The sequence below is a fragment of the Myotis myotis genome, unplaced genomic scaffold (assembly GCF_014108235.1).
Source record: "Myotis myotis isolate mMyoMyo1 unplaced genomic scaffold, mMyoMyo1.p scaffold_m19_p_3, whole genome shotgun sequence".
Taxonomy (NCBI): domain Eukaryota; kingdom Metazoa; phylum Chordata; class Mammalia; order Chiroptera; family Vespertilionidae; genus Myotis; species Myotis myotis.
In genome coordinates, this window is record NW_023416335.1 from 187,637,881 (window position 1) to 187,653,374 (window position 15,494).

Below are 15,494 nucleotides of genomic sequence, written 5' to 3' on the forward strand. Positions count from 1 at the left end.
AGCTACATCCTTTCTGACAAATTGTGAGGCTTGGTATGCAGTGGGTTGCTGAGAGAATGTTGTAGCTCTTCACATGCAGTGAAGAAGGGATTGGGAATTCCTGAGAAGGAGCACCTCACCCTACTCTCATCCTCGCCCTATCCGAGTCCTTACCTCTTCACAGAAGTCCGATAAATGTGTGACCTTGTTATACCTGTCAAAGACCATTCGGCCTGGAAGGGGTCACAGAGATGAATGTAATGCTCTTATTTCATGGTAGAGGACACCGAGGCCAAGAAAGATTAAGTGATTTGCCTGAAGCCGCACCTCATTTCTCTCCTGGAGTTGGCCTAATTTTCCAGATTTCCAGGTCAGTTTCTGGTAGGACTTTCACCTCAACAAAATACCAATTCTGTGTAGTAGTTCACAGTCCAACAGATAATATGATATAATGAATTGCTATCTCTCCTCTCTTTTGACTAGAGGTGAGTGACAGGAGCTAATTGAAATTAGGTGGAGAGGTAGAATGCTTTTTTAAAAAACAAAAACAAAAACCTGGTTCTCTTGTACTAACATTAAATGTGGTTTGAGATAATGGGTTTAAAGCATTTTAATAAATCTGTTAGATATGGATAAAAGTAAATATCATTAGGTGAATTTTTGGACTGTATAAGATAGAAGACCTATATATTGGCAGTTATATGAATTTATGATAATCACAGGCAGGCAGATGGAAAGCAGATTTGGATAAAGTAAATTCTATCTGGTTGAGACTCTACAGTGATCAAAAAAAGCTTTAGAAACTAGTGTCTCCCACCTACCTGTAGGCTACAGACAAGTCTTTCCTTTCCTCCAAAAATGCCCTGAGATGACCCCTTTTACATCTTATCTTGACGCATTTCTCTAACTGAGATGCTGAGTTCAGAAGGACTCAGTTATGCATGGAAATTTGTCTGCAACTGGGGATTCATACTGGAAGAGCAGAAGGCTTCCAGAAAGAACAGAGAGGGGACGCAGGAGAGAGATCAGAAAGAAACACCACAGTATATGTGGTTGGAGATAAAAACTGTATGTAACCAAGCCTCAACTTCTATGATGTTTGGCAGTTTTTAAAGTGAATTTATGTACTCTGTCTTAATTCAATATAATTGTGCAAGATGGGAAATAGAGCCTGAGATTGTCTCTCTGAAAAGTGAAGGTAATTGTAATTATCTTCCCCATTCTCCAGATAAGATAACAAAGACTCTGAGAAGTTAAATGACATGTCAAAGACTGAGAAATTATGAGTGGCAGGTCTAAGGATAGAGTCTAGGTCTTCTGGTCCCTAATCTACAAGAGAGAACCAGGTAAAGCACCCTGAAGAGGGTTTAGGGGCAATGAGCAATCTATGGTGTCAGGTCAGGTCAGGGAAGTCAAACAGACTGCAGAGGGTTTAGCCACGGAAATTCTTTGTAGATATTGGCTGATGACATTTAAGTTGACTGAAGAGCTCCCATGGGACTGGATATCAAGAAGTTACTTATAGGGAAGGAAAAGGGGCTGTGGTTGTATTAAGTCTATATGCTGAAGAACGTAGGCTGGGAAATTCATAGGTAAAGACCCATATAGAGGAATTTTTAATTAAGGACATGAGAATTAAAGCTCAGCATTAGTGAGCAAAAGGCAACACTATTCAAGTAAAAGATGGTAAGCCCAACTCTACAACCTCTTACCTTATCTACCCTCTCCTGGGGAGAAAAAGAGCCACTATTAAAGTTTCTTACCAGGGTACACATAAACCAGAGTATGTTGGGACATTTTCCCTTCATTAACACTTCATTAAGCTTTGTCAGATACAAGCCTCCTAGCCAGATCCTGGCAAGGGACTCTCACCGAGGTGATAATGAGGAGAAAATGTACTCGGTTCTGGCCTACTCCAGAGTTGTTGAATGTAGACTAAAATATATTTGATAACATTGGCTGTAAAATGGATATTAAACATCATTTTACGCTGAGCAGTGTAAACAGAATACATAGGCACAAATGGAAAGAGATATGTACGTCAGTATAACATGACACATTTCAGAGAGATTTGGTGATTTGCTGCAAATGAATGATAAAAATCCGAGATGTGTTGGATTTCAAAAATGATAGGCTCTCCATAGATTTGCAGCTTGTACCTATTATCTTTAAAAAATGCCTCTTTCAAAAACAGACATAATAATCTCTGTGACTCTTTTGGGATACTGGTGCTTCTGGCCCTAATAGATGTCTTCTGGCTATTTACTATTTATTAAGTACAGTGTGTTCTTAGAATTAAATAGTGCTCACTTTCTAATAGCTTTCTAGTGTTCCTAAAAGTCCTGTCACACTGATTTAATGTATTGTGAAAGCCTGACAGTGCAGACAATTTAAGAGGAAAGAAACACGTATATTTAATCTTTACTTTGAAGAAACGTTTGATTTGGTGAGCTACAAAATATTGGAAAAATGTAAAAACTGGATTAAATGTGAATAGCCTCTGGAAATATCTGATGTGGACCCAGTTAGCTGGATGATTATACTCAGAGTAATCAGCAAACTGGTGTGTGTGTGTGTGTGTGTGTGCGCGCGCGCGATAATGTAATATGGTGTTTTCAAGGTGTTTTTACTTGGCCCAGTGTTGATACTATGTAGTTTTGTGAAAAAAAAGCAGTGTGTGACTAAAAAAAAAAAATTTAATCTAATAAAAGAGAAACATGCAAACTGACCATACCTCCTCCTACACCACAAGCCATGCCCACAAGCCACATCCACCAGCCAATCAGGAGAAAATATGCAAATTAACCCAACTAAGATGGTGGTGACCATGGAGCTGTAGCATTGCCCCCGGCAATGGAGGAAGCCAAGCTTCCCACCTGCCCTGCCGGCCCTGAGCTCCACTCTAGGCTACAAAGTTTCAATTATAGAAGATAATACCTGCTTCCAGCTGCCGTGGCCTCCGCTCAAGGAGGGGCTGAGAGCCTCGGTTGCCAGGGGCAACCCAGGCTTCCAGGACCTGGGCCCTGCTCAAGGCTACAAAGTTTCAATTATAGAAGTTAAATAAATCCCAGATACCTGCTTCCAGCCCGAGGCCGTGGCCAGCCTAAAAACGGCCATCAGCCCCTCACTCAGGCTGGCCAGGCACCCCAGTGGGGACCCCCCACCCTGAAGGGGGTGTGGCCAGCCTGAAAACAGTCCTCAGCCCCTCACCCAGGCTGGCCAGGCACCCCAGCGGGACCCCCACCATGATCCAGGACACCCTTCAGAGCAAACCAACCAGCCCCCACTTGTGCACCAGGCCTCTATCCTATATAATAAAAGGGTAATATGCAAATTGACCCTAACAGCAGAACGACTGGGAATGACTGGTCACTAGGACACACACTGACCACCAGGGGGCAGACGCTCAATGCAGGAGCTGCCCCTGGTGGTCAGTGCGCTCTCACAGGGGGAGCTCTGCTCAGCCACAAGCCAGGCTGATGGCTTCCAGCACAGTGGTGGTGGTGGGAGCCTCTCCTGCCTCCTCCTCAGCTCTAAGGATGTCTGACTGCAGCTTAGGCCTGCTCCCCACTGGCAAGTGGACATCCCCCGAGGGCTCCCGGGCTGCCAGAGGGATGTCTGACTGCCAGCTTAGGCCTGATCCCCCTGGGAGTGGGCCTAAGCCAGCAGGTGGAAATCCCCCGAGGGGTCCCAGACTGCAAGAGGGCACAGGCCAGCTGAGGGACCCCCTGAGTGCACAAACTTTTGTGCACCGGGCCTCCAGTTTCCTATAAAAGGAAAAATGTCACCAATCAGAAGAGGTGTTGGAAAAGGAAAATTAACATTTATGGAACACTTGGTATGTGTAAGAGCTTTATATGTATTATCTTATTGTAATTCTCTTAATTATTTTTGCTGGTAAAAACCCATCGCTTCCCCAGGCCTCACTTTTACCGTATTTCCATAGGGCACTGTAGAAGAAGCTAGCTTTCTTTCAAGGTCCATTTTCACAAAAAAATGTTAACATTTTGATAGTTTTATCTAATTACCTAATGTTTAGCTCTTGGAAAGTAGTCTAGGATTAATTTATTCATTCAATAAATATAATTGAGCCTCCACTATGGGTCAGACCTCATACAAATCACCAAGAGTACAGTAGTGAAGTTGAAGGAATACATGGACATTGGTAGGGTTTTAATCAATAGTAACACGCAGGATGTTTCACCAAAGGATAAAATGGTACAAAAATTAGGTGAGGAAGACGGACTTTGAGAGACTAAACTGAGAGGTTAGCATGAAAAGTGTGCAACAGCAAGCTATAAAAACCAGGCGCAGTAAGGGCTAGATCACTTTAAGGCTTGCAGCACAGGGTTAAGAAAAACAATGTCTGTAAAACTGCTGATATAGATGTTGGCACTTAGTAGGTGGTTACCACCAATGTTAGTTGGATATGAAAAAAGAAGCAAAAAATGAAAACAAAAATCTCAAGTATAACACAGTGAAAATTGAATGTGACTGAATTTAGAATATACTTGAGTGGTGAGTGCCGTGTTGGAGTATGATTTTATGAAACTCCCCCAGTGACAGTCCATCCGGAGCCTCTGGTGCCTATTGCTTAGAGGAGAGGTTTCCTGGTTTCATTTTTTAAAAATCTTTATTGTTGAGATTATTACAGATGTACCTCTTTTTCCCTCCCTTTGCCCTCCTCTACCCAGTTCCCGCCCGTGCTGTCCCTCCGAACCTCCTACCAGTCTCAGTGTGCTTTCTTCTTTACTTCTCTAGTTGTAGGACTTCCATTCATCCAGCTTTCCAGCAGTTCTGGATGGTGGTTTTCTGTATTTTAGTTGTAATTTGATGTGGTTGTGGGAGGTGGCGAGTATAGGCGTTTACCTAAGCCACCATCTTCAAATCCAGTTTCCTGATTTCTTGATTTCAGCATTGGCATGATGTAGCATGGTGAATTTTTATTTTCCCAGTCAAATATATTTAAAAACGCAATACCACATTTTTTTAAACGAAAAGAAAGGACATGGACATTGAAAACTAAACAAAAGTAGGAAATAAAGGACAGTCCTTTAAATTGAATATATTTAGCTGTATAAACAATCACCACATTATTCTTATTCTTCTCATTGCTGTGTGGGCCCATGATAACTTGATCATGGATTGTCATTGATCCGCAGACCAGTATTTGGGAAGCACTGGTGCAGATATTATTGCTTGAGGCAGCGTTGCCAAGGAAATTACTTCTAAGAGCTGTGGCTCTAGACGCGTGCCCTGAACTGTTGGTCTGGAGCCTGACAGGTTGGGGGCTCGGCTCACATCCTGTCTCTCTGACAGAAATTGCAACGAAGAGTGTTGCAAGGAGGTTCCCTGGGATATCGTAATCCCCTTCGGTGACTGACTGATGAAGCCAAGGCATGGGGAGAGTGATCGATGTACTCTGTCTTCACTTTAGCAAGCCTTTTATTTCTATCCTGTGTGACATATTCATCAATAACCTGAGAAAATACAATCTATACACAGTTTTCTGGTTGGAAGGTTACTTCAAAATTGTGGGGTAGAGGAGAAAGGGACATCTTGAGTTAGAGTTCTGGCTCTGTCCCGGCCAGCTGTGTGCTCTAGGACTAGTCGCTTCCTTCATTGGGTCTAGTTTCCTCATACATACAATGAGAATTATATCCCCTGGGACTCACCAAGTTATCTTTTCTGTTCACACAACCAATAGTAACTTTCCATTTACCCACAACTGACAGCTTAGGTTAAGAAAAATAGGTTTCTTTGCTTTGAGTTAACATTACATCAGCTCATTGATGTAGGGTTATCTCATGCTGCTCCCATACCTATTAATAAAAAGAGGAAAACTATGATGACTTAACACCTGGATATAGGGTATTATGTCATACTCATAGTGAGGAATGATTTTCCTTTACTTTTTCCTGCTTCTGGCCCCTAAAGAATCAAGGGGTTAATCATAGATTTACTTTTTTTAGAAAGGTCTAAAAAAATGACAGGACAAACAATTCAAGTCTCAGAGAGGGAAAAACCCCCATAAAACAGAAAATGTAATATATTGAAGATAAAAGCAGCTATGTAGTATTATTTTAAAATTAAATTAGCTCAGAAATACCCAGTAATTTGTAGACAGAGGTGGAAAATGATCTCACTTGAACTGAACAGGAACTTTGCCGATTGCTTTATATTTTATTTTACTACATCTGATTGTATTATTTCATTATACTATATTATTTAACATATTACCTTATTACATCACTTTAATTTTACTGTTATCCTATGAGATATTATTACCCATAGTTTCTACAGGAGAAGACAGGCCAAGAAATATTAAGTGGTTGTCAAGGTTGCACATCAGGAAAGAGGTACAGCCGAGATTTAACCAGGCATCTTTGACTCCCAGTCACAAGACTGCCCCTCATTGACACATTCTCTTACTGCCACTTTCCAATGCAGAGAAAATGTCCAGGGCACTTTTCTTAGCCCTAGAATTCCCTACCTATCTTACTCTGCTTTTTTCTTTCTCCTTTCCAATGACATGATCTTGAGTTCCTTTCCAGCTGTATTTTTCTAGAATGCCTAGATTCTTACCAAATGAGCAAGTTCCAGAGGGAGCAGGTTTCATAACGAGGGGGTTGGGGGTGTGTGAAGTGGGCATAACTGAAGGTTCTGAATGAAATAGAGGTGTGCGCTATGTATTATGGTAGCTTTCAGAATGTCCTCTCAGAACTGAAGTGAAACATACCTCGCCATTTGAATTATAAGTGGTCTGGTCCTTGATTAGAGGAAAAATGAGTTCTTTCTCTGGCGAGATGGGGAGATGAATTACATTTATTACATAGATTCAAGTATAAAAATATTCCATGATTTCTATATAATATATATACCTATATATGCAGATATCCACCCCCGCCCCCCATCTCCTTCACTTCAGATTTTTTATGTTTTATATTCATTGAATGAGCTGTACTGGTTCATTCAATAAAGTCAAAGCTTTGTCCTGGTTGTTACTCACCAAAGAAGGTGAATTTCCAATAGCTAATTGATGTTGTTGGGTGGCTTTTAGTAAGCACATTATTCTTGGTTCTTAGGCTTTTATTTTGCCTGTCCTTGTTTCTCTGAGGAGAGTGGACAACAGTGGCATAAATCTGAGGCATGTCGTCAAAAGACCTTTGTCTGACACCTGGGTGTTCCATTTGGCTCTGCTTCTCGCCAGCTGCATGACCTTGAGCAGATCACTGAATCTCTCTGAGCCAAGGTTTCTTTGTTCATAAAATGATAATGAATGATGCAGTAATTAAAATGATATAATATACATGAGGATGCTTTGTAGTTGCAAGCACTCTATGAGGTCTAGATGTTATTACTATCATTAGAAAGAATTGGAAAGACTCAGGGATATTCACCGTGATGATTATACGCATGGTTCTATTTTGCCTGGTTGAACCACTTTCATATTTTCATCATCTGGAAATGGCTTTAGCCCACACCTTTCCTCTGAGTTAATAAATCATGGTAAAGCTGCTCCTGGGCCTGTCACTCTCACGCAGTTACTTCTTAGCCCTTATCCAATCTGTGTCTCTTGTTTCATGGATATCTGTGCCTATTACGCCATGTAATTAACTTTAAAGGATGGAAGATCCAGTTACTGTATAAACTGCTGGATTTTTTGTTGCTTCTTTTGTAGATTCATTCACTGTTTTGCACGTGCATGCTTTACTGTGCCCGAGCTGACTTCACCTCGGAGTGCGATGAGTAAATGTTACGAACAGAGTCCTTGGTGGCACCTTTTCTGCCACAATTGGCAGAGTTGATGGGTGAAAGGCTGACAAAAACGTGGCTCAGGCATTTGCGGGCCTTGCTAAGTGACTGCAGATTCTATGAGCTCTCCAGAGGGGTGCCTCCTAGAAAGTCAGGTTGTCAATGAAGGAGAATATGTGAGTGCTGGGGTCCCTGGAATAACACCGAAGGGGGCAAACAGACAGGCTTTATGCTTCCTTGCCTGAGCAGGGTGCCAGGAGTAAGCCGGCATCTCCCTCCATATGACTCCTCTGAAATACACTCCTCTCCTGAGCATAACATCTGGCTTCTCCAACCACCCCCCCTCCACGTCTTGTCTGTTACACAGCATTAAGGCCACCTTAGAAATTCTCCTGTGTCACACTCGCTCATCAGTGACGACTGGTTGAAAGAGTGTGTTGACCCTATTAATTCTTAAAGAGGTGACAGGAGAGGGAATAGGTACGAGGGAGAAGAGACAGGCATGAACCTCACAGAGTGTGGGGGCCAAAGGGTGGAAGTGCAATCACAAGAGGCCGTGTGAGTGCTGTGATGAAACAATGCATGGATAATTCAATTAGTTTAAAAATGCAGCTCATTTCAACGGAGGAATGGAGAGAGATCTAGAAAGGTAAGAAAGGAAGAATAAGAGTCAGGTAAGAAGAACAGTCTGAGGTCTGGGGGGCTGGGTGTTCCTGATATGGAAATTCTCTGGATCAGATGGACTCAGACTGGGAGTCTTTTTCTCAGAGAGGGAGGCACCTGAGGGAAGGAAGGAATATTAGGGGCTTTAAGAGTGGACAATGTACCACACAGGCGCTGGCTATGATCAGGTTTGCTTCTAAGTGGAATTTAGTGAATTTGTTAAACACTTCTGATTTTTCTTCTTTTCCCCTCGCATTTAACATTTATCTCATTCTTTCTTATTCTCACCCCTCTGATATGCAGCCTTTAACTTGTTTAATTTTCATAAAAATGAATGGTTTCAGTTCTCCTCTTGTATCCTCCTCCTAAATCTTTAAATCCCTTGGTAATTCACGGAAATTCACTGGAAAAAAAGCAGAATTACAGTCAAGGAATACATGGTGTGTCTTCCATTAAGTAAATACTTACATTATGAGAAAGGCAGTGCTCACAGCAGCACCAGGAGAGACCAGGGTGAGCTGATCTCCATCAGCTACACCCCCTCACTGCAGATAGCTTCCCCCAAATAAGCATACATAATAAATGCAGAAACTGTTTGCTCTGAAGCACATCCTCAGCACACTCAGCACCGAGCCCTGCCTTCCAGCCAGACTGCCAGCCCTAGCCCCTTTGTGTGGAAATCCTGAGCCGCCATTGGGAGGAGGCTGGTGCTTACGTGTGGCGACTTTAAAAGTCAAAACTGGGTTCTGCCTTTGGAAGTTAGGCAGTTACACAACCTCTCAACCTCAGGCTCCTCATTTTAAATCAGGGTAATACCAACCTTGTGGGGTTGACAGAGAGGAAATGTCTTCTTTCCCCTATCCCCCAATATATTTTTATTGATTTCAAAGGGGAAGAGAGAGGGAGAGAGATAGAAGCATCAATGATAAGAAAGAATCATTGATTGGCTGCCTCCTGCATGCCCCACACTGGGGATCGAGCCCACAACCCGGGCATGTGCCCTGACTGGGAATTGAACCGTGATCTCCTGGTTCATAGGTTGACGCTCAACCACTAAGCCATGTTGGCCGGACAGATGGGAACCCTTTTAATTTCAGCCTGCTGATGGGCCAGGACCTTACTCCTCCACATATATCTCCTTCAGTCCTCATAATCCTGAGAGGTGGAGATGATCGTACAAGTGAAGAGATTTAGGCCTCAGGGAGTGTGGCTAGAGCCAGGCCATGCATCTGTGAAGTGTGGAGGAGGACATATCTCAGAGAAAGATATGTTCTAAGGTGGAGGGGCAGGGTGGGGAGAGGGTGCTTATAATGGGAGAGGCATGGTTTCCTTGATCTTGGGATCTAGTGATACCTCGTAAGGACTTCAAGGCCTCTGCCTTGAGGCATGGCCATACAAGATGGAGCCCATTTGGGGCTGTGGGGTGTATATGGAATAGGAAACTTTGTGATAGGGCTCAGGAGAGCAAGTGGAAATTTGAACTTCATAGGCTGAGAATAAATCTAGAGACAATGATTTAATGTAAGCTGGTAAACTAAAAAGGGAAAGAGGGTAGGCCTGAGAATAACAATATACATCTGCTTTTATATTTTTGCTGTTGTTAAGTTAGGAGGAAAATGCATTCTGATCAGGTTACCTGTGACACACACCACTCCCACCTTGGCCTCTGGGTGGGCGTGGGGCATGGACCATTCACTTCTCCTTCCCCCTTTTTGTCTTGACCCTCACCTGCAGGAACTCTGTTGTCTGAGGAGAGCCTGTAGCCCTAACAGAGGAGGACTGGGCACAGGCAGGGTGGTCAGGAAGGCCACAGGGATCAGGAGAGAGACTTTTAAAGGAAAGGATGCAAAGTAATGTGGGAGGCAATATGGTTGAGAATTAGTTGCAAGGTAAAATAAATGCTGAACATTAAGTGCATAATTTGAGTAATTAATGGTCCAGATGGGAGAACAGTTTTACATTCTTATTCATATTCTTCAAAGGTTCAGAACTACTCAGTAAACTGTTTCCTGAATTCCTGTCATCACTGGCTTGATCCCAAAGTACAGCACATGGTATAACTTCATTTAGACATGGTTTCCAGGTGGCTTTTAAACTTGTTTATAAATGAAATGTTTTGTTTTCTTAAGAAATTTTATTTAGGTCAGAATTCCCATCCAGTGGGTTACAGGTGTGGCCAAATTATCATTCTCCTCATCACTCAGAGCTGCCCTGTGTCACAAGCCCACATCCCCCTGGGGTCCTGGGAGGAGGTTTTTCACAGCAGGCAGGTTTGATGTTGGGCTGGCAGGCAGAGCTGAGGAAGAAGGTGGAGAAGTACTGGGTTAGCATCTGTATGCCTTTGGGACAATATTTCTTAAGATACAGGTTAACTATATGCAAATACAGTCCCCAACCTGCCCCAATCAGAGAGGAATGATCCAGTTCAGAACTTGCAGCTTCGCTGTTTGAAATCCCCCTTAAAGAATGGCCAGGCCTTGGGCAGCATCTCCCTGTGGCCCAGGGCAAGCTCCAGGCCTCCTCTTTCTCTCTCAAGCCCCCTGTATCAGTGATGGTGAACCTATGACATGCGTGTTAGAGGTGACATGCGAACTCATTTTTTTGGTTGATTTTTTTCTTTGTTAAATGGCATTTAAATCTATAAAATAAATATCAAAAATATAAGTCTTTGTTTTACTATGGTTGCAAATATCAAAAAATTTCTATATGTGACACGGCACGAGAGTTAAGTTAGGGTTTTTCAAAATGCTGACACGCTGAGCTCAAAAGGTTCACCGTCACTGCCCTATACTCTTCTTTCTTCTTCTTCATAGTTGAACTATTTAACATGATGTTTAAAGGCATGCATGGCTGCCTTGTGGAGATTCAGAGTTGCCATGGTAATGTGGCCTGTTTCTCTAAATTAGGACATATTCCTGCTGCCTTTTTTAAAAAACTGTGATATGTTTTCTCTCTCACATAATTCCTTTATCTCTTTAAATCCTTGTCTTTCTTCTCCCACCCCTCTCCCCAAATGCTAATTTAAGTGCGTGTTCCTAGAACTGGACAGTTCCTCAGCCTAAGGAGGCACTTTCCTGAGGGTTCACCTGTACACTCGCTCCCCTGTCCCCTCCCTGTGGGGCTGTGTTTGCACAGGTGCTGTTTGAAAGGTCTTCAGAAAGACCTTTCTGCTAGGTTTTCTCCTGTCTGCTCTTCTGTCTGGGTGGGGCTAATAGCACATGAACTTATGTTTTACAGGAAAACCTGTTGTGAATGGAAGGAAGGAAGGAAGGAAGGAAGGAAGGAAGGAAGGAAGGAAGGAAGGAAGGAAAGAAGGAAGGAAAGAAGGATGGAAGGAGGGAAGAGGAAAGGAGGGATGGCTATAGCTTGGATGTTAAGTATTATTTCTCAGAAACATCTTAGGTATAACCATTTAGGGGTATGTGCATATGATAAACGAGGGTGCAATGCACCTTGCCTTTTCCCTTACAACTCATTTTAGGGTCTTAGGAAAATAGGAGCTTCAAGTCAAGAAAGCTCTATAATCTGAGTTTAAGGACAGAAATTTGTCAGTGCTTAAAAAAGAAAAATAGGGTAGGAGTTGGAGGTGTTCCCTTCCTTCAGGATTATTTCTGTTTTCTAGGTTATAGATAGCTTTGAGCCACTTGAATTACAGTCTGTGATGAAAATGGAGGAAGAAAGAGAATAAAGAATGAGACAGATTCAACTCTCCTTTCTCTCACTTTTATTCCTGGTGCTCTGTCCTTGGCACATGAAGGTCAATTAGAAAGCGTTCCTTTGGCCCAGGCTTTAAGCAGAGGTACATTTGTTTATGAATCATGTGAGGAGTTAAAAATGCAGATGCCTGGGTCCCACCCACAGAAAGACTGATGTAATTTTCTTGGATGCACTCAATTGTAATTTTTTTAAAACAAAAAGCTCTCTGAGTGATGATAATGTAAAAGGGAAGTTGAGGTTTACTGGCTTAGATGGCGATTGGTTTTGGAAGGTAGTAATCATGGCTTCTACACACTTGGCTATAGAGTAGCCATCTCTGAAATCCTTGGGGAAAAGGGGTACATAATTCTCAGATTTTGTTAGTTCAGACCTCCCCCTCCCTTGCCTGCATATCAGTTTTAGAGAATGAGAGGTCCTCATGAACATGACCGTTCTTTGACCTGTGAAAGGTGAAGGGAGGTCATCACACATTTAACTAGGTATATAGGTGGGCACTGGCACAGGGCCAAGGTCTACCAGCAGATGGGGGGGTGGGAACCCAGGCAGTGTCAGGGTGGTTAATGTGAGGGCAAGGAGAGGGAAATAAGTGCTGTTGTAGTCACACTGAGGTCAAAATACGATGCCCTTAGTGGTAAGCCTGAAAGAAACAAGACTTGGAATTTTTTATTTGCTTCTGGAGCTTGACCTAAAGCTGTGACGGAACTTCCTAAGGAGGGTATTTTCTAGTTCTAGATATTATCCGATAGGGAAGCTCTGTTTTCAGTTGCTTTTTTCTTGCGTTTTCCTGTGGGCAGTGGGAACAGGTATAGCCAAAGGTAGTGAACCTTCAAATAATAGAGTTTTGATCACATTGAGGAAACATCACTAGAATGACCATCTGTTATTTTTTTTCTTTATGATTTCCATGAGGGAGGAATCACAGAGATGTAGGGAGGGCCTGATACCTGCTTTGTCAGAACCTCGTTCCTTCATCTATAAAATGGAGTGGGAATGGGATGCCGTGGAGCCATTGGGGTCTCTTTAGTTGTAAGGATGTTATTCCCTACGTTTGTTATAAGTTACCTAACAGGTGGTAACATAGTGGCAGCCCCTATTCAGACCAGGATTGGAGATAAACCAAATGAGAGGATTCCCAATTTGGAGACTCTTGGGTTCAGCAGTCATTTAAGAAAACTCAATTTATACAGAACATATTCTCTGTTAGCTTAAGAACCAGACCTAGGAATCAGGGAAAAGCTATAGAGTAAAATTAGGGTGAAAAGGACAAGGATCTGAAAAGAAAGACAGAAGTTTCCCAGGCCCATTATGGCTGTCCTAAGGTAGGTTCTAGTGCAGCCGTGGGCAAACTATGGCCCGCGGGCCGGATCCGGCCCATTTGAAATGAATAAAACTAAAAAAAAAAAAAGACTGTACCCTTTTATGTAATGATGTTTACTTTGAATTTATATTAGTTCACACAAACACTCCATCCATGCTTTTGTTCCGGCCCTCCGGTCCAGTTTAAGAACCCATTGTGGCCCTCGAGTCAAAAAGTTTTCCCACCCCTGTTCTAGTGTATTTATCCTCTTGTGAGGAGCAGGCCTGGACAAGGGGCTTCTAGTAATTCTTATATTTGAGTGCCTACAACTCTTTGAATGGATTGATTGAAATTGTGAGATATATTAGCAGTCAGCCATCTTCCAAGTCCAGGTTTATGGTATTATGCCCATGGGTCAATATAGATCCACATTTCCTCTCTACTTTCAGTTCAAGAGATGATAATTTTTAACACCATACCATATGCAAAATACTTTGCTAGGCATTTTTTCCAGTAATAACTACAACATTAACAATGACCATTTATATACCATACAGTAGAAAAAAGGCAATTTTTCCATTTGTTCCCCATACTATCCAGTCATTCATGTAATAATTATTTATTGAGTGCCTGTTATGAGTGCTCAGGCACCACAATACTGAATGCAAAAAGTCACTTTCTTAATGTAGTTTGCAGCTCAGCAGGTCATTAGAGAATCACCAGTAAACCTAAAATTTCAACTGAAATAAGAACTAGGAATGGGAGGGATAGGATGACCTAGTCACAAAGGTCAAGAGGTGTCAGGATGAGTAGTGCCAGCTGGTCACAGAGAGGAGAAAAGAACATTCTAGACCAGGGGTGGGCAAACTTTTTGACTCGAGGGCCACAATGGGTTCTTAAACTGGACCGGAGGGCCGGAACAAAAACATGGATGGAGTGTTTGTGTGAACTAATATAAATTCAAAGTAAACATCATTACATAAAAGGGTACGGTCTTTTTTATTCATTTCAAACGGGCCGGATCCGGCCCGTGGGCCATAGTTTGCCCACGGCTGTTCTAGACAGAAGAAATAGTATGTGCAGTGGCCATGTTGGGGGAGGGTGCATAGGAGGCCAAGCATGAGAGTTTGAAGAAGGCCAGTGTGGCTGGAGCCGGAAATCAAGGATACAAGTAACCACAGCACAGAGCAGGAGATGATCACTACCTGCAGAGTGCTTTCAGAGTTCTGTGATGGAGAGACCCCGGCTGGTGGAGAACAGCAAGGAACCTCTTCTTGAGTGCCACTTGAGTGGATAAACGTAGTATTTTTGAAGAAGGGCGTTGAAGGATGGATAGGCTTTCTGTAAGTGGAGATGGAGTGGAGGGGAAACAGGCAGAAGGAAGAGTAGAGGCTACAAAGCCTGGGAGGGTCAGCAGCTATCCATTTTGGCTCTCTTGTAAGTTAGATATGGGGTAGTAACAGATTATAAAGATGATAAGGTGGAGAATTGACTTTATTCTTTGGGCAGCAGTGCATTTTCCAACCTTTGCAGAAGAATGCAGAAAGCTTAATTTCACTGACATCAAAAAAATCTAAATTCATACAATAATGAGATACTGTATTTTATCCATCAGAATGACAATTTTTTAAAATTAAAATACTAAGTGTTGGTGAGAGTATGGGGAAATAGACACTCTCATAAATTCAGGATAAAAATATAAATTGGAATAACCTTTGTGTAAGACAGTTTGACAATAAAAGCCTCAAAAATATGTATACCCATTACAGCTATTCTACTTAAGGAAACTGATCCTATGACATTGCCAAAAGATTTATCTGAAAGATGGCCATCATAATATTATTTATCATAGTGAGTAATTTGAAACATTTTTACATGTTCAGTGACGGACTGCTTCGATTAAATTATGGTATGGAAGATAAATAGCCACTAAAAATCACATTACAGAAAAAAAGAATAATTAAATGGGAAAATATCATTCTATAAATACATGAAAAGAGCAGTATAATAATTAGTCAACAAATGCTTATTGAGTTTCTACTATGGTTAGAACATTGTTTTAGGTACTAGGGACAGTATAAAT

The 15,494-nt window shown here is 42.1% G+C and overlaps 1 protein-coding gene across 1 annotated transcript in view; it reads left to right on the plus strand.

Annotated features, from left to right (window-relative positions):
• GRIN2B (glutamate ionotropic receptor NMDA type subunit 2B) overlaps nt 1-15,494 on the plus strand; it is a 303,242-nt gene that overhangs the window by 22,228 nt on the left and 265,520 nt on the right. The gene's annotated exons all lie outside the window — the stretch shown is intronic.